Consider the following 18492-nt stretch of genomic DNA (forward strand, 5'->3'; position numbering starts at 1 on the left):
TCCCAAGAATGATGTATCAAAGCATTTGGAGTCATCAAAACTCACCGAAGCAAAGCAAAGAATCCTGATGGTGAACCTTCCATCTCCAAAGTTGAAACTCGCAAAGCACATGATCAAGATTCCTCGAACACAAAAACAAAGAGGAAAAAATCAAGGAGAGGCTGGTGGAACCATAGACAAGGGAGAAAGTTCTGAAGACGTTAAAGACCAACAAGGAGAAAAAGATAGAGAACAAGCACTATTAGGGAGTCTTAAGACATAAGATCCAGATATTACTGCATTGAACTGGGATTTTTATGCTCAATGTGCCAATGTAAACGTCTGTAAAAGCATTATAAATAAAGCATGTATATATGTGTCTATATTTGCATCATTATCAAAATTGCCTTCAATAGCAATCGTGATAGAAACGCTAACTTTGATGCTACAAATCTTTATTTAAACTTAAGTACACGATGCCTATTAGTGAAAAAATTTGGGGGTGCAAAAGATTGCACCTAATCTACCATAGGTTAGGTTCATATGAACCCAACAATGGGCTGAACCCGTTGCACCTACCTCCAGGCTCCTTCTTCACAAAGGTGGAGGCAAAAATCGATGATGGTAGCAGCGAGAACCTAGAAGTAAACCTGCACCCTCAGATTCGCAATCAACCTATGTTGTTTGCACTTCACGCTAAAAAGCGAGTGGCAATCCTACTTTTTTGAGTGGAGAGGGGCCTTCGTGGATCTGGAGACACACTATTTTGTTTTTAACCAATGAAATAGAGTCAATGCAGAGAGTGAAGGTCTTCCACAAACTCATGTAAACCCGGTCATACTAGACAATGAGGCCTGCCCTCAACAATATGCATGAATGAACAATGACATAACTTCAAAGTGCAGAGACGAGGCAAAATTTAGACAAAACTTGTATTTCATTGATTTCAAATCGTACAATACATTGAGTGTGTCAATGGCAATGTAAAAAATAGAATATCGATTAAAAACAGAATGTCCAATACCAAAAAGGGATTTGTGTGTCATCCCCAATAAGTATGTATATGCCTAAACGTACAAAAAATATATGTAAGCCCCTTAGGATGCTACTCCCTTGCTATCTGGTAACCAAAACTCCTCCGATTGTAGCTAGAGCTTGAATGGTTCTGAAAAATCAGTAAGAGAGAATATCCACAATGTGGATGTAAGATTATAATGACAACTATTTTTTGCCTGCTAATTTATAAATGGGACAAAAAAGAATCAGCCTGAACTTTGCATTATGGAACTAATCAACAAGCTTATTCCAATTATCCACAATTGCTTCCAGGGGTTTAAACTTCGAAGACTAGTCCAATAAGACCTTGTGACTCGAGGTAAATATATGTGTATGATCAAAGTGTCTATAGGGCAAAGGTCCCAACTTAAGGACAACGAACGTTTGCGCTGCCTTGGGGCCATTCTTCTTTGATTTCAACTCAAGTAGATTCAAAAGACACGTTGCATCATGTGGTCTCGGACAAACTTGGCATTGTTAGACTTGAGTCTAATGAGTGGGAGTGGGGCAAAGAGGGGCGACCGAAAAGGGCAGAGGTGGCAAGGGAAGAAGAGAGAGGGCACGGGTGGGCCGGCGGGGAGAGGGTGGCACGCACGCGCCGCCACCCGCTCACTTTCCACGCAATGTCAAGCCGCCACGCAGGCTATCACCCTCCTCTCGCTCTAAAACTACGCCCGGCAAAGTTCAAACCTAACAGGCACACATGATACCCCCTCTCTCCCCTTCTCTCGCGCTCTCTCCTGTTCTCTCTCTTCTCGAACCCTTCCCCTTCTGTAGTATCAGCTTCTTGCCGCCGCGCTATCCTGAAGCTCCCTTCAACCCACATGGCCAGCATGCAGCTCCGACAATATGACTGCCACTTCGCCAGCGACGTGATGAGCGCCGCGGGACATGCCTCCTTTGATGGTGATGATGATGATGATGACTCCCCCGATGTGGCACCGGCTGCCTGCTTACAAAGCTAGGGCTCATCCCAGTCCCGCCGTCACGAGGTATTGCAGCTCCTTTGTTTGTCAGTGTGTGTGTGTGTGTGTGTGTGTGTGTGAGAGAGAGAGAGAGAGAGAGAGAGAGAGAGAGAGAGAGAGAGAGAGATCAGTCCCTCGAACTCCGTCTCTGATGTGCAGTTCCATCCCTTACGAGGCACGAGTACACATCGAGAAGAAAGCCCCTGTCCAATATTTGTGACAGTGCATTTGCCCTACTAATTGGCAATTCAACCTTTATGCTAACCCTCACTCTCTGCCTCACATTTATGTGGAATTATTCAAATGCTTCTCATGACCCGTAAGCGTGCTCGATCGGATGCAGCTACCCAAATTTTGCAGCCCCGGCTAGCGAGCCTGCTAGTAAGCTCAAATGCTAGCCCCTCTTAAACTAGGCAACAAATTAGCAAACTAATAATCAAACCTTAATCAAAGGCTCCTCTCTGTCTATAATGATGATGATGATGATGGTAGTTATCTTTCTTGGAGTGTGCTTTTGTGAATCTCCTCTCTACTTGCAATATAGTATCACGTGATTCTACCTTCTCCAACTCGAATCACCCTGGGTGTCCACCTCAAAATATGTAAGTGTAGTACATGAGTTTACTTGGAGGGACTACTATATTTCAAACAGTTTCACATTTACATGTGATCAAAATGTGAGTTTTAAAAGAAGTTATAGGCTCATGAAAGAAAAGGGGTCTTTTAATTCATGGTGAAGTGTGTGTAAAAAGGTTTTATAAATACCTCTTAAACCTACGTGTTACATGTATTTTTAAAAGGTGGACCTTGCAAGATAGTAAAGGCAAGAGTTAATGACGAATGGTAGAAGAAAGTGCTTGGTAAGGACTTTGAATATTCCTTCAATGGCTTGAAAGACACTTGAGTAACTTGAAGCTTAATCAATATCATAGAGTTAGCAACACAATTATCTACCATCTATGATTACAATTCTCACTTCTTGACTTCCAACTTAATGCACATATATCTTCTATGCTATGTAGATATAGGGGATTTGTGAAATTTTCATGATGTCTCTTTTTGAAACTTCAAGGTTGTAGTATGTTAATGGTAGGAAATACGGAAAAGTGAAAAGGGCATGCATGATTTTCTCTTTTTTATAGAAATGAAAGACAATAAAGTGGCTTGTTATGGTACTAAGTCAATGTCTATTAGCAAACTCTTACTTCATTATGATTTCTTCCTTCTTGACACTCAATTGGTTACTCTACAAATGTACAAATATCATTGATTAGTGTCTTTGATATTGTTTACATTTTGCTAGGAATTCCAAAGTAGATAGTATACTTGAACATCTTTTTAAATAAAGAGCACATAATTGCTATTGAGCCTAGAGTAGCGTGATATAAGAAAATTTATTATAGACAAAGGTACTTCTTTTCTATGGAGTTTGGAAATGTATCTCTGAGGAAAAGTAGATTAGTTCACATCGCTGCATAAGTAAGCCAAGAAAGTAGGCCTTTAAAGTTCAAAACGGTAGCTTATTATGGAAAGTGAAAGAGTCATGGACACAATTATAAATTATTTAAGGATTTTTTTCACAAAGCTAAATTTTCTAGCACTCACAAATAATTTATGTTAACCTTTATTTTTGGGTTGAAATAGGCATAAACAATTCAAAGTTTTCCATATATAATTGGGCTTAAACTCGGAGGGTTCAACGTGCATTCGTGGGGTATTAAACAAACCCCTCTTTTAACATGTTCAAATGAATAAAATAACCCTTTATTTTAAGTTTTTTTTCTTAAATTGAATATAGAAACCTCTTATTTTAATGCCTCATTAAAATTTTCTAAAATATTTGAATTTTAAAACCCCTCATATTGAACTCACGTTATACATTAACATGACTACACAGTGTACCCTCCGAAAAGGCTTAAAATTATACAATAAAAAAAAAAAACTATTTTTCTCAGGACATTGTAATGAGTATCAATGAAAATGTCAGGACAAGGGTCCTACGAGGCAAGGCCTAACCTAGGGGGTCAGGGACTTATGCCAAGGGCCAGTTGGACCAGTGCGGACTGGGGATCCGCTTAGGGCAAGTGCTAGGAGCTAGCCTATATAAGGGGCGGTAGGGAGGAGGATCCCATGTTGAGTTACCCTAGTTCTTATATTGGTATCAGAGATACAGGGGGAGGGAGGAGCGATGGAGGAGGAGGAAGGTTTGCATGCTCTCTCTCTCTCTCTCTCTCTCTCTCTCTCTCTCTCTCTCTCTCTCTCTCTCTCTCTCCTTTTCTCTTAGGCCCAGCCATCATGCGAGCTTGGGAACGAGGTCGAGGATCGGGTGTGCATGGCCGTTAAGCAAGGTGAAGAAGCCGAACACAGCGGCCGTGTGCAGGCGCTCTTGGAGCGGGAGAAAACCAAGTGTCGACCTGGTCGAAATCATGTACAAACGACTTCGATGGGATCGCGACTATGAGGGGAGAAATTCTCAACCTTGTGACGCCTCATAAAAAGCAACACAGCGCTATGCGTTTTTCCTTCTTCCTCGCGCTGTTCTGGAGCAAGCCATTGCCATTATTCTTGGTTTTTACACTTGGGGCGCCGCCCATGGTCACAGAGTGGCCAATTTTTAGGGTATTAAGGGTGCATGTCCACCAAGGCACACACCCAACAGCCGCAAGCGATTGCTATGGATGCATAAGGGCTACAAGATCAAGGCTCCGAGCACAGTCAATTTGCGCTCCAATATGTCCAACCTATGCAACAGGATGATCAAACCTAGATATTGACAGATCCCATCATGCCTCGACAAAGACGATTATGTTTATTGATTCGAGAATCTTCGATGCGTTGATTGTGGTACTTGAGCATGGCTCACGATCTAGCAGCGAACATTCGTACGGATACGAAAATCATGGCATGCATGCTCATGCAAGGCACTGGCCATGGTTGCATGACATAGTCCAAAGTCAACTTCCCAGCAGATACACAGTCCCTTTCGCATTTCTGTTTTTTTGTTTGTGTAAATTGTCACAAGTTGTAGAAATTTCAAGCAAGAAGCCGAGAAGGCGCATCGGCGTGAGTATTTACTCATGCAAGTTCAAGAAGCCGGCAAGTCAGGTCGGTATAAGTTAGTATTACAGTATGCATACTCTTTTGCATTTGTTTTGGTAAAGTTTTTGGAACATATTGCATCGCTATGTCATGCACCAAACGTGCGTACCCTTTACGATGGCAAAGCACAAGCATGGCTTGTGACAATTACCGTAAGCGCCAAAAATTTGATTGGTTTAAAGATTGGAATCAAGCAAGGCTTGAGTACCAACCGTCTTGCTCCGCAACACAGCTTCACAGTGGTTCACTTTTGATGCAAAAGTATAGCCAATTTGCTATGTTTTGTAATCTCAAGGAGATTAGCACATCCTACTGCTTGCCTTGATGTAGGAGGCAAGTTGCTCGGCATGGCCCGACTCCTTGTCACTGTTTTTAACAGCCGGCAGTGGATGCTTCCTACACAATATTAGCTCAGTTCAATTAAAATTCCTCGACAAGGTTAATTTTTCTGTATGATCCACACGGTCAAATCTCTTTGCTATGACATCTGTAGTCACTATCATTTGTTGGCAATAAGACCAGACATAGGTATATGAAGCAAGGCTTCAATTAATGCATCTTGCATTGAAACTCCCCACATTTGGTATCTGCTATGAGCATACAAACTTGGGAAGGATTTGGCAATATGCTTGCAGGTAATTTTATACGTGCCAGATGGGCGTATATTTCATGACGTACATGTACATACGATCGCCACCATTCTTGCAACAGATAAGGTTAGGACCCATCTTTGAGCGCGTTTCTTCTATGGAATCGTGGGAAAACGGATTATATATAGTAGGACGACCAGGTTAGACGATTTTAAGTTTTCCTTATTTTTTCCATGTTTTCACGTTTACTTTGGAAACTGTTGTTGTTGTGTAGAGCAAAGTGCTTTGACAGTTTCCGGCGAAGCAAGGCTCTACCGTGTGTCATGATACCGTCCATTGACTTCAAACCCAGGGCATTGACACACAAGTTTGGGGAACTACTACAATAGGGATATCATATCACAGAATCCCTACCAATTTAGAATGTGCACGGCACTAATGGTTTTGGCTCTCACGTTTGCGGCCATTACTTTCGCCAAGGGCTTCACAATCTATATGCATGGCTACAGATTTTTAAATTTTTGGAATGCTATGAACATATAATACCACTACATGGAACCTAAATCTAGGACTTATTTCACAGGCAAAGTGCCATATTAAGTCATTTTTGAAAAGTCACGACCCCATACATGGTAAGTGGGTCAAGCTATGGCTTGTATTTTCTGTTACCTCTCTTGATGAGAGTGTTATACAGGCAGAGCATGCTTTTCGGGTAAGCAGCAAGTCCGGCATAAGATGCATCAGAGGACACAGCTTGGGCACAACTTGTACAAGCTCGTCACTTTAGGAAAGTTCCTCAGCCCAACATGCTCTCCTTTTCTCTCTTCTTATTTCTTTCAAGAATAACGACACTCTTCTAAGAAGCTTTTGATACATATTCTGCTCGTGAGTCAGCTTGGGCCAAGGTGCTCTAACTCACAGCTACCACGTGACTAAGACGCTACTCAAATTATTCTTCATCGGTTCGTAGATTGAACACTATTTTGCATAAGGGCTATGAGCCAAACAGGCTAATAACCGATGTCAGGGCAAGGGTACGACCCAACTATTGGCATTCTCTGGGTGATTGTTCTCAAGATATACCCAAGGAAGTACACATCGACGTTAATGGACAAGCAAGAGTCTTGTCATTACGGATGTTTAGGGTGTCATTTTTGCAATATATGTTTCTAGTGCGATGCTCACATTGAGTTTTTGATACTCTTGCACTTACATCAGACAACTGAACTATACCACGGAGTCTCGCGGTAGCACACAGTTGCGACAACATGGCTGTTAACACGCGCTAGACATCTGACTTCTGTGGATTTCTTGCTTTCACTATAGCACTACGGCGTGTCTATGGACATACTTTTTGAGGTACGACCCGGCGGGTGATTGTTACATCACTCCATAGGCATTAAGGATCACAGATTGATTTGCATTCAGGATCACAGTTGATCTCTCCCAGTTATACTTTCAAGGAAAGAATTCCACAATCTACCAAACGTGGTAGTGGACGGATACACTTTTCAAGTTTATTCCAATCATTTTGAACACGGTTGACTATGTTGGTTACCGTTATGTGCTAGTTGAGCAGTTTCTACAAAGAGTCTTACCAAGGGGTTTAGCTACGTAGATTCTTATCCAAGGGCTGCGATTGCAAAGGCAACACCCAGGGTTCCCAGTGCAATGCTGTTTGTTTTTTTTCGGTAGGGGACGTGCTCCTCTCCATTTAAATACGGATAAGTGAACATTACGTTCAAATTTCCAGGTACGCATCTATTGATTTGGTGTTATTCCATTTTTAGTATGCTTTGCTTCGTTTTTCAAGACGAATAAGTACGCTTGAATGTTACAGAGCCATGCCAAGGGCATGTCGGCACATTATTTTGGACCCAGTGTCCAATCTATCTTTCTGCCTTATACTATTAGGATCCTACTTGTACGGTTCAATTTGGCACATGTTGTCACATGGGATACAACATGGTCTAGGAACTCAAGGAGTTCGGTTTAGCCAGTGTGGAGCAATGAATGAGGGTCCCTCTCACTCCCGTCGTAGAGTATTTGCCGTTATCTCCACACACAAGTACATCTTGTACTTGAAGGATGTTCCTTTTTACACATCCTTACATGAGACATATTCCACATGTGGAGAATATGCGTCTTTGGACTGACATTGACGCCATTATTTCAATTATGTGTCAGGACAAAGTCCCTAGGTGCTGGTCACATCTATTTTCTGGACCATTGTTAGCACGACGTATCAGGATCAATTTCGTGGCCAGAAATTGTCGGATATTTAGAATGACTTGTTAAGGTACAAGTACTGCTAAACAACACTACAGATGATTGTTTATACATATAGCAAGGCTATAAGTTGTTAATGAAAAGTTTCATTGTCTGTACCTAGAAGTGATCAATGTTTCATATTCTATTGTGATTCAGACGTTTCAGCAAGGCTTGCAAAATATTGCAACTAAAAGTATTTAGTTTCTTTTCAGAACTATTTACATTCCTTTCAATGTGGGCTAGGCGCATCACATTTGCCATAAGTATTGGCAAGGATCATTATGGATATACAGGTTCGGGTTAGTTTTTGCTAAATGCATGCACACTAGGTGTTATGGGCCCTAGTGTTTAGCAAAGACTGATTTGGAATGACATGCATATTCCTCAGGTTGTTGCTTATGAAGCATTTTGCACTCTATGTGCACTATCTCTATGAGATAACTTTTGGGTCTACTAATCACCAACAGAGGTCATGGCTCGGATTGGGTGTTTGTAGATTTTTTCAAGTTCACCACGATGGTTATATACTACTGTGATTCCCCATTTACCGGTCATCTGGGACGACTGTCTGTAAACCGTGAGGAAAACACACCTCCGTACTGTCAGTTATCCAAGGGGATAGGCAGATTACAAAGAGTAATCTTGTGCTAAAGGATCTGCTAAGAGCATACGCTAGCACAACGCATTTCTGAATAAATGACTTTCTCCCTATTCTAGAATTTGCTTAAGTACGATTTTCGCCTTTGAACACCTCTTGTGGTGGGGTTGGAGATTGTGGCAATACTTTCATATGTCAAGGACTTACCAGGTGTGCTGACAAAGTATGTTGGCAAGTAACCTTCATTAGGGATGAACATGTAGTTCTTTGTGTTCCAAACTATTCAGAATTCTAATACGAGGACATTCCATATCTACGGACTTTCAAGATACTCAGGAGAGTAGGAAATCTGGCTCACAACTGCATGGAAAGTTACGCCAAGGTTTCCTTGCATTATTCCAGTACCTTCAAAAGATCTGAAAACTGGTTATGCCTTTGGACAACTCTAGACCCAAGTGACTCTTAGTTGTGGTTATTCCTTTACAGCACTCAAGTGAGTTATAAATGGAGTTACCATTTAGACCCAAGTGGTTGCAAACGGACAAAAATGTTGAAAATCAAGATGTTGCTCTTGGTTTTATTGAACCTCCTCACTGCACCAATTATCTGTCATCCAGACAACTAGCTCACTTATGGGACATCATTAAAGAAAACATCTGTATTCTTAAGAAGATATTATTATTTGTGTTTTTGAGGACGAAAACTCTTCCTTAAGGGGGGAGTAATGTCAGGACAAGGGTCCTACGGGGCAAGGCCCAACTTAGGGGGTCAGGGACCTAGGCCAAGGGCCAGTTGGACCAGTGTGGACTGGGGATCTGCTTGAGGCAAGTGCTAGGAGCTAGCCTATATAAGGGGCGGTAGGGAGGAGGATCCCAGGTTCAGTTACCCTTGGTCTTATAGAAAATCTTGAAACAATATAGGTGTATTAATGATGTCAAATCCTTGAGCATATTCAAATATGCATTTAAGATTTTCTTTGTTGCTCCAAAAATTTTGCAGAGAGAGAGAGAGAGAGGAGTGTATGCAGCTCTCTTGCAAACCTTACAATAGCTTGAATCTCTGTGATGGAAATAAAAGAATTTAATGAATAATTTGTATAAGTGGTTAATAAGTGGATAGCTAGACATTCCAACTCACACATCTAGCCTTTGCCAAATAACCTCCCATTAAAGGCAAAATTTCTTTAAGAAACCTATGGATGTATATAAAGTGGCCATGAATTCAACATCATTATCCAATTTTCATAAGTACCAAAATTCTTGAAAGGTAGGCCTTTGGTTAGTTGATCAATAAGGTTGTAATATGTAGAAATATTGATAAGCTTGATGAACTTTTTCCTTAAGCGCCTCTCTCCATTTAAACCAACATTTGGACTCTGAAAGGTGGCTAGCTTAACTGGTAAAGCATGTGGAACTAGTGTCCTAACCAGTTGTTCGTGGACAAAAGGAATTCTCCTTGTAGCTCCAATTGACTCCACAACATGCGAGTGCTCCTTGCACTACTGGAACGCACAAGGGACTTGGGCTCGAGCCTCAACGGAATCTCTTGCATGAGAAATTTTTCTTATCTATTGTGACTCTAGTGCTCGGGGGGTGCACTATGTAATCATGTTAATGTATAACGCGACTTTGAAAGGAGGGGTTTTAAAATGAAAGAAAATTAGAAAATTTAACAAAGATATATTAAAATAAGGGGGTTTTATATTCAATTTGAAGAAAAACCCTAATATAAGGGGTCATTTTATTCATTTAGACATGTTAAAAGAGAGATTTTTTAATACCACGCGAACGCATATTATATAGGGGGGGACTGAATGGTGAACCCATCAAGCATTGGTGGCGCTTGCAGATGTTCCATAGACTTAGGATTCTGTACCAACCAAGAAAATGCATTCACAAAACAGTAGCCAATTGTGTCCTGAACGCATTCTCATCTAATTGCCCAGTCATAAATCCTCAAACTTGTGGAGCATTCACATCAACAAAAGGCACAAACAGTGGTGGTCGTGAACTCTCTCCAACCTCCAACACCGGAAGTACAACCTGTCTATATTGTGAAGAGGAACCCTCTTCCATGGTTTCATTTTTTGTATCAGCTGTAGTGTAATTCCAAGTTCCTATGCTTTGTGTCTTCGTTGAAAACCAAGGCTCACTCTTTAAGAAAAAAGTGATTCTATCTCAGCGATGGAACCATAAAACCGGCCTGTTGGGCGGTAGACTTTAGCTTTCACCCGAATCTTTACGTGATAAACTTTGCGACATAGAGAAACTTCACAAATAAGAATGTGACTAGAATTAACACTTCAAACAAACTACCACTTGGCACCTAGAGCACTCCCAAGTAGACAACAACACCTTGTTGGCCCAAAAGACTGGCGCCGCTTTCTGTATTTCTTTACTCTAACTACACTTGAGAAAAACTTGTAAACTTCTACAAGTTGTCCCACTTTTATCAGGCTGAAATTTCTTGTAAACACACAGCTTGGAGAAGATGAAGGAAGCTCAAAGGCACACAATCAAGAGTGTTTTACCTGGTGTGCAATGGAAAGATAGGTAGCCCTAGAATGCACAATGCATGGGGGAAAGAACCGCCTGTAAAGTGTGAGCTTTGTCCTAAGGTGTGAGTCAAGGAGAGGAGAGTGGATTTATCCCACATACTGTGGAGCAAGGCCGTAGAGCTACTTAAAGCTCATTTCTTGAATCAATAAACAACAACTCATTTTTGCACTACATGCTTGTCTATGGTGAGCTTGTGCTAAGCTAAGTCAATACTCAAGATTGTGTTTATGAGTCCAAGCTAATTCTATCTTGGAACCTAATTCACTTGAGTGATAACCTTGCTTACACACACTCACACACTTGCACCATGTTTCTCTTTCATCTACCATAGCTAGCACGATCCAATTCCTAACAGTTGGTATCAGAGCTTTAGGTTATGCTAGCTAGGTTTGCTATTATGCATTTGCGTGTTTGTACAATTAGCATTCCTTAATTATCATTAGCTAGATCCATTAAGTTTTCTCTTCTATTGCTTATCATGCTCAACACTAATTACATTCTATTCTTTTGAGCTCCGTTAGTGATGGACTCGTACTATTGAAGTGCCACTACTACTATTGATGGAATAAGAAAGAACGGATGTGATTAGAGCTTCTTGCATAATTAATTAGGCCACTTATTACACGGTGTTCCACTCAAATAATGCGATTCTTTACCAAGCATAATATCCTTTTCTAGCTTCCATTCCCTTTCCTTACTTGTGTGTGCTACAAGCTCTTCTCGAGAGCTTTCAATTGAGCCGAAGAATGCCAAATTTGAGTTAAAACTCAACGATTAATGTCCCAATTGAGTTTTGCTCAATCTCTGGAATTTTCTGCAGAACAAAGGGACAGGGGCACTATGTGTGTGTGCCTAAGAGAGCATTCAATGCTCATCAACTTTTTCCCACACCATCACCCTCCTTGTAAGCCCACGTGGTGGGAACAGCCTTTTTTTGGCGAAGTCAAACCCACAAGGGGCCACACACACTAAGGCGCCCAAGGCGGACTTCAACTAGGCGCTCAATCGCATTGCAATCTCTTTTCGGGTCCGAACTGAGCCCGACCGGCCGTCCGCGCCCGCACCTGCCCAACTGTTCAATTGGCCAACGGACGTCCGCTTGCCCGACTGCTCGGAGCCCACCCGGCCTGATTCCCGCCGTTCGGTCACGTGCCTACGTGCTCAAGCGTTTTGTATAAAGACTTCGGGTCCGCCCCTGTTGGGCCCCCCTTCCCACGATGCTGCCTCAAAGGCCTTAGCTTGACTTGCCCACTAGCTTTAGCCCCATATCCCGCGGCCCCAAAAGCTCGAAGCCTTAAGCCCACTTAAAAACCCCATTCCCACGCTGCTCCCAACCTCAAATACTCCAAGGCAAGCACACCAAAGCCTTCAAAGCCTTCGAGCACCCAAGAGGCCCAAAGCTCCCAAGCTCAAGTCAATTTAACCCCTCAAGCCTCAAAGTTTTTTGCAAAGCTTCTACACCGGCATTCAAAGGCGGCCTCAAGCAGCTTTTAAAAGGGAGCTTCAAAGACATCCAAAGCCAACTTCGAAGGTTCATTTCAGCCATCAAAGAAGAACTCAAAGGTGTATGTGAAGGGTTACTTCACCTCGAGTGAAGAGGTACTTCACATTGAGAGAATTTTTTTATTAAAGTGACATTAAAATTGAAATCTTGCAACCAAGCATAAAATTTTGCAAATAGATTTTTCTATCATCAATTGTGCATCGTGTAAAGAGGCAGACACTGGCTAGGAGAGTCTCCTAAGCTAAGACCCCTCTATTGGCACAAATGCGGGACAAGGGAATAGAGAAATTCAATGGGGAGGGATTTCACACTTGTCAAATGAAGTTAAGAGGCTACCTTATGAAAAAATGTTTGTGGTCTGTCATTAGCACTGCCTTAGAGCAACAAGCCGAACCCGATGGAGTGCACACTAGGGCATCTACACTCATAGCAAGTGCACAAAATTTGACCAAAGACGAACAAGCATTGGGAATCATCATCACTTTCTTACATGACAACTACGTGCATTTCATAGACGAATGTAAGCATGCACATGAAGCCTGTCATGTCCTAGAAATTAATTTTGGAGCTAGGGCCAAAAGAAGCAAAGTTAGTCTTAAAAGACAGCTTTACAAAGTGACTATGATTGAAGGGGAGGATATTGCTAGCCTAGTGAACAGGCTTAAGAGCATTGTCACACAACTCACTTACATTCAAGTTGAAGTACCAGAAGACGACAAAGTGGCCATACCTTTAAGTGCACTTCCACCTTCTTATGACCACTTAGTCACAATTCTTGAAGAAAAAGAACCAGCACCACCATTCCAAGATGTCATCAACTCAGTCCAAGCAGAAGAAAGAAAGCAAAGAGATTCACTTATCCCATCAGGAGGAGTTTTCATCGCAACATCTTCAAGGGAAAGATATTCGCCATCAACATCGACAAACGGATGAAAGTGTTATGAATGTGGAAGAATGGGACACGTAGCGAAAGATTGTTACACAAACAAACCTTGCAACAAATGTGGTAGGAAGGTACACCCTCCTTCTCGGTGCTACTCAAGTGGAGGCAGCAGCAGTGGCGAAAGCAGCAGCAGCAGAAGCAACGAAGGCAAGAGACCTGACAGAGGATTAACTCACATAGTAGAAGACAAAAAGGACGAAGACGAAGGCAGCATTTGGGAAGACCCATTTTGAAGATGCAGACTCTCTACTTGTAGGGGAGGACTTTTTTCTTTGTGGATACCAACTTATCATCCTGTGTGGACATCACCATCCTTTGTGGATCTTTCTTGTGTGAATTTTACCATCCGGTGTGGATATCACCATCCTTTGTGGACTTTATTTTCCTGTGTGGATATCACCATCCTGTGTGGATTTTGTTAGCCTGTGTGGATCATGCATCTTCAGTATCTTATCTTAGTCCAAACCTCAAGGGGAGGATTGTAAAGTGTGAGATTTGTCCTAAGGTGTGAGTCAAGGAGAGCAGAGTGGATTTATCCCACATACTGTGAAGCAAGGCTGTAGAGCTACTTAAAGCTCATTTCTTGAATCAATAAACAACTCATTTTGCACTACATGCTTGTCTATGGTGAGCTTGTGCTAAGATAAGTCAATACTCAAGATTGTGTTTATGAGTCCAAGCTAATTCTATCTTGGAACCTAATTCCCTTGAGTGATAACCTTGCTTACACACACTCACACACTTGCACCATGTTTCTCTTTGATCCACCATAGCTAGCACGATCCAATTCCTAACACCTCCTAGTGAGAGAAAAAATGCCTCGACGGTCTGAAGTGTGTTCACACACATCACTACCACATGTATATGGTAACAAACCCCCTTGGAGTGATGCGGTGAACGAGATTTGTCACATGAATAAAGGGAAGTGCCATGCCTTGAGGACATGATCAGCCCACAAAGGAGAGTAAGCCCAAAGCTTTGTGAAAATCTTTGAATTTCTCATGAGACAATGACTTTGAGAAAAGATCTGCAAGGTTGTCCTATGTTGGCACATAAGCGAAGCTGATCTATTTTGCTGAGACCCTGTCCCTGACATAGTGGTAATAAGCTGAATGTGCTTTGTGTGAGCATGAAAAATTGGGTTCCTTGCAACTGCCAATGCACTCTGATTGTTAGTGTAGATAGTGTTGGCAGTGTCGTGTCCAACACCCAAATTAGCCATAAGGTGTTTGATCCATACACACTTAACCGTAGCTTGTTGAGACCCTGTCCCTGACATAGTGGTAATAAGCTGAATGTGCTTTGTGTGAGCATGAAAAATTGGGTTCCTCGCAACTACCAATGCACTCTGATTGTTAGTGTAGATAGTGTTGGCAGTGTCGTTTCCAACACCCAAATTAGCCATAAGAAGTTTGATCCATACACACTTAATCGTAGCTGTGAAGACTTTCCTATACTCAGCCTTACAACTAGAAGTGGCCACAGTAGGTTTCTTCTTACTTAACCATGATATACATGAGCTGCCAAAGCATGAAACAAAAACCACTTGTGGACACTCGCGTGTCAAAACAACCAGCCCAATTTGAGTTCAAAAAAGCATGCAAGTCTGGTCCTTCCTTGGGATACAACAAGCCAAGATGTAAAGTTCCACTCAAGTAGCAAAAAATCCTTTTGACAGCGTGCCAATGCTTAGACCCTGGGCTATGCATAAATCTGTTGACTTGTGAGAGCGCAAATTGAATATCCGGCCTCGTGTTGCATACATAAATGAGGCATCCAAAGAGCGATATCTATAGGATCACCAGCATCATGAAGACTCAATTTCAAACCTGTTTCCATGGGAGTGGCAAGGTTTGCAATCCTCAAGTCCAAACTTACATAGCAATGTCTCTACGTAACTTTTTTGACACAAGGCAATACCATCATCACACTGCTCAAATTGTATACCCAAGTAATGATGAAACATCCCCAAATCTTTCATCTCAAAAGTAGCATTTAAATTAGCCTTAAATTCAACAATATGTCTCTTATTTGGCCCAGTAATCAACATAAAGAACCACAATGAGAAGTACATCACCCTCATGCTTTACATACAATGTGCTTTCTATTGGACAATTACGAAAGCCTCGTTTAACCAAATGAGTGTCAGCCTTCTCATACCAAGCACAAGGAGTTCGCTTCAACCCATAAAAAGCTTTGTTACATTTGCACACCGTATCCTCTTGTCCTTTCTTGACAAAACCACGAGGCTGCGTTACATAAAATTCCTCAAATGTGTCACCATTCAAGAAATCAATAGCAATGTCTGACTCATGTACATCCCAACCAAAATGAGCTGCCAATGCACATAGAGAATGCCCATTAGTGGGAGCACAAGTCTCTTCATAATCTATGCCTTTTTGTTATGCATAACCCTTTGCTACAAGTCGAGCCTTATAACGATCAGTCTCACCATCTGGCTTGCATTTCAACTTGTAAACCCACTTTGTACCAATGGCCTTTTTCCTAGGATGAAAATCACATAAAGTCCACGTGTCATTTTCTAAAAGTGCATCATATTTTGATTGCATGGCAACCATCCAATTTTTTGAATTTTGTGCTTCATCAAAAGATAGAGGTTCTTCAATATCATGTAAGCTAGACACAACCAAAGCACAATAATCTGATGCATAAGATGCATGGGAGAACCTGAACGAGTACAACTAAACAAAGGTGCATCCAATTTACTGTCACACAAAGTATGCACCAGCCATTTAGGAATACCTCTAGCCTCCTCATTCTTAGCCCTTTCCTCATCAAGTACGTCATGTACATCTGCATCAGTAATAAGCTGATCTGTAACATTTTTAGAAACCCCCATAGGCTGTACATTTGCCTCATTAGAATTTACATTTGTACTCCACCACTGAAAAAAGGTAACTAAGTGTCATAAATTTCATGTGATCTTACATTGATGTCTCTAGTACATGACAACAAGGGTTGAACAAAATCTTCCACAAACACAACATCCCATGAAACCAAAATACGCTTTGTTTGTGGATGATACAACCTGTAACCTTTGATTTTAGCATTATAACTAGCAAAAATACACTTTTAAGCTTTAGCATCCAATTTTTTGTGTTGTGTTTGTGGAATGAAAGTATATGCAAAATAGCCAAAAACATGCATGTGCTCAATTGAATGCTTTCTATCATGACATGCTTCATATGGAGTAATAGAATACAAAGCTTTTGTAGGACACCTGTTTAGTACATGAGTGGCACACATGATGGCCTCAAGCCATAAAGAATGCGACAAATCTTGACTTTTGACCATACATCGTGCCATTTTTGTAAGTGACCCGTTTTTCCTCTCAGTAACACCATTTTGCTAAGAAAATGCATTACATTCATAAGAGATATACTCCCTCCCTTGATCGGAACGGAGGGTGCCCATAGTACATTTCGAGACATTCTCAGCCATACCCAAAAATTGTTTGAAACAGAAAAATAGTTCAGACTTCGCTTTAAGCGGAAATAATCATGCATGCTTGGAGTATCATCAATGAAAGTCACGAAGTAAAGGTAACTGCCCAAGGACAGAGTTTGCATCGGCCCACAAACATCACTATGCACAAGTTGCAACCCACATGTGGCCCTAATTAAACCATCCTTTGGAAACTTCGAATGGTGCATTTTACCCAAACTGCATTTTACCCAAAATGCAGCCTTCACAAATATGTTTGACAGGTGCTTCAAGAGGCGGCAAAGAAGCAACCATATCAGATTTCTGCAAACGCAGCAAACTAGCAAAATTCAGATGACCAAAACCTGCATGCAAAAATTTTGCATCTAAAATAGCCTTTGAATCTACAACTACATTTGCAAAATTCTACCCATACTTGTCATACAAAGTGAGCTTATACAACCCATAGCATAAAATGCCAGATGCGACAATTTCATCACCCAAATTTGAGATAATATACTTTATATCTATCCTCCACAAATTTGACTACAAGACCAAGTCTAGCAAGTGCAAATATAGACAAATGATTCTTCTTGATCCTAGGTACATAAACTGCAACAACAAGTGTGAAACAACTGCCATTTACAACAGTAAGCACAATCTTTTCAACTTCCTGAACCGGATAAGAGGCATTGTTGGCACAAGTAAGTGAATGAGGAAAAGACTCAAGAGGGGTGAACAAATCACGATGTGAGGTAATGTGCTTTGTAGCACCACTATCAAAATACCACACATGTGAATCTACAGAAACTGATGCATGCATCATGAATAGTGCTTAGGATTATAGGTACACTTTGTAATAAAATCTCATTCTGCATCAATATTAGCATCACAGTCTCCTTTCACAGAAGACTCAACAATAGCTGCATTTGTAGTGGAACCAACATTTGCAGTGGAACCACCCTATTTCTTCTTACGGTCTTTGGCCTTCAACTTAGGACACTACTTGATCAAGTGATCATTAGATTTATAATAATAGCAATGCATCTTCTTTTTTTCCTTATTGCTAGAATTTCCCAAACGAATAGCTTCAGCAGAATCATTAGGGCTACAATAAAAGCATGTTTAAGTGCACATTGTCTAATTCTTTTTTTTTGGGAAAGTGACTCTCGTAATAGCAATGTGCACAATGCATCAAACTTGACAACTTCATGATTTCCTTGGGTCATAAGTCTCCAAGAACTAGCAAAAGTTTGGTAAGAGTCTGGCAAGGCATCAAGAACAGTCTGCACAAGGGAGCTATTTGAAATAACTTCACTTACATAAATAAGTTTCTCATTAATATCCTTGACACCAGCAAGTAAAGTTTCCATATCATCTTCCTCATGCATAATCTTTGACTCCAGCTCTTTACGCAGCAATGCAATTTTTGCCTCATTGTGGCTTGCATAAAGACCAGCCAGAATATCCCAAGCTTGTTATGCA

At 41.2% G+C, this 18492-nt stretch overlaps 1 long non-coding RNA gene across 1 annotated transcript; it reads left to right on the forward strand.

Moving 5' to 3' along the window:
• Nucleotides 1–1718: 1718 nt before the first annotated feature.
• LOC147425425 (uncharacterized) lies at nt 1719–2564 on the forward strand. The gene is made up of 2 exons (XR_015186462.1): nt 1719–2027; nt 2160–2564. It is a non-coding gene; the product is annotated as an uncharacterized LOC147425425 (long non-coding RNA).
• Nucleotides 2565–18492: the final 15928 nt, after the last annotated feature.

Source organism: Adiantum capillus-veneris, chromosome 25 (genome assembly GCF_014529385.1).
Source record: "Adiantum capillus-veneris isolate H3 chromosome 25, ASM1452938v2, whole genome shotgun sequence".
Lineage (NCBI taxonomy): Eukaryota > Viridiplantae > Streptophyta > Polypodiopsida > Polypodiales > Pteridaceae > Adiantum > Adiantum capillus-veneris.